The sequence below is a fragment of the Rhagoletis pomonella genome, unplaced genomic scaffold (genome assembly GCF_013731165.1).
Source record: "Rhagoletis pomonella isolate Grant_MI unplaced genomic scaffold, Rhpom_1.0 Rhpom_scaffold_00005, whole genome shotgun sequence".
Classification (NCBI taxonomy): domain Eukaryota; kingdom Metazoa; phylum Arthropoda; class Insecta; order Diptera; family Tephritidae; genus Rhagoletis; species Rhagoletis pomonella.
In genome coordinates, this window is record NW_023458559.1 from 80,608,632 (window position 1) to 80,610,410 (window position 1,779).

Below are 1,779 nucleotides of genomic sequence, written 5' to 3' on the forward strand. Positions count from 1 at the left end.
ATTATGCTTCGCGTTACGAATTACAAGAGGTTGTCAACAACAATTTACGATTTAGAAGAGGTTGAACAGAACTTACATTGTCAAAAAAACTAAGAAATAAAAATGGAATCAAACTGTACGGAAATTTTGCGAATTTTCGAGATTTCTTGAAGGAACCAACGGCCTGCTATTGAGGTTCTCGAACTAACGTGGTACGAATTATCGCGATTCCACTTTACATGCATGCATGTAAACACTCGAATGAACGAGTGAGTAAATGCGATTGCAACTGGCACGCTTTACAACATCATCAAAATCAAATAAAACACGGTGCACAAAGCATCGTACAGCAGCTTGAAAATTGCAGCAAAATGTTGCAACAACCAAAGACGAAAGTACCACCGCTAGCGTGGGGTATGGGTATGGTGGAGGCGGCAACAGAATTAGTAGGGGCAGCAGCAATTGCTGCAAATCACGATTAGTGGCAATATAGTAGCAGAGCTGCTAGCTGAAATGGCAATTTGGGGCAAAGCAATAGGGGCAATTGAAATGGCCGCTAAGTGAATAGTAGTGGAAATTCTGAGGAGTGTTGCCGTCAGCTGGGCGCGGGTTGGAGGCGCTGTAAGGAAATTGCGGTTGCCTCTTAACAAAAACAGCAGTGAAAACGCCAGCTACGTCTGTCATAAATCAAGCAAATGTGCACAGCAGCACAAGACCACTTTCATTGCTGCCGCAGTTTCTATTGCAAATAGACAAACGCAACTTTACACACATGCAATAATGGCTTAACGTGGGGTAAGTGAATGCAAGTTAAACAAGTTGGCAAAATTTAATAATCTTAAATGGCACTAACAATCAAAAACATATTGCTGAGGCGAGCACTTGACTAGCAAGCAAGCAAACAAGCAAGCGAAGATAGTAGATAACGTTGAAGAGGGAAGGAAAAATTACAGGACTACAAGAGAAGAGATAAGAAAGAGAAGAGGAACTTTTGAAGAGACTGAGGAAAGTCTAAACTGAGTGGAGAGTTAGGAAAAGTAATGAGGAATCATAAAAGCCGGCGTTGGTAAAGTAAAACTCAGATTGGAGTTAAAATGGTAACCTTTCGGTCGATGAGGGTGTAAGCATTAGAACTCAGGCGTACATGTATAAATATATCTAACAAAAAGTCAAGGACGGAGTTATATGCAGTCGAAAACTGAATTGTTAACTAGCCAAGCTAAAGGTTAGAAAATTGGCAATAAAAGTCAAAAACAAGCAACGATAGAAACTCATAAAAACACATTAGTGCCATCAAAATAGCAACAATAGCAAAATAAAAGAATCAGCAATGCCGTCACTGCAACTGCTGCAAAGCGTGAAGACCACAAAGCAAAGGTAGCAAAAAGGGTGAGAGAATTACAAAGACTTTGGAGAGAGAGAAATTTGCTAATATTTCTTCCGCTTACCGACGAGTAGGTAAGGGCAACTTGAGTGTCAGTGACTTTTTGAATAAAAGTTTCATACTTTTTTTTTAGTTTTTAGTTTTTTTTTGCGATCAGTTCGTAGAACATATTTTGGTTTACTTGTAGGCTAATCTGATCTTTTATTTTGGTGATGCTGAAAATTTCAGCGAAACGTTGGGGAACGAAAGTGCAAATAAGTGCAAATACATCAAAATTATAGATCAGACTAGCCTACAAATGTACCTAAAAGTTATATTTGTCAGCATAAAAGCGCTTCATTTATCAATATTGTCTTTTACAAATTTTTTATTCGAGTTATTATAATAAGTTTTCTCAGGGCCTTCGTGGCAACCAT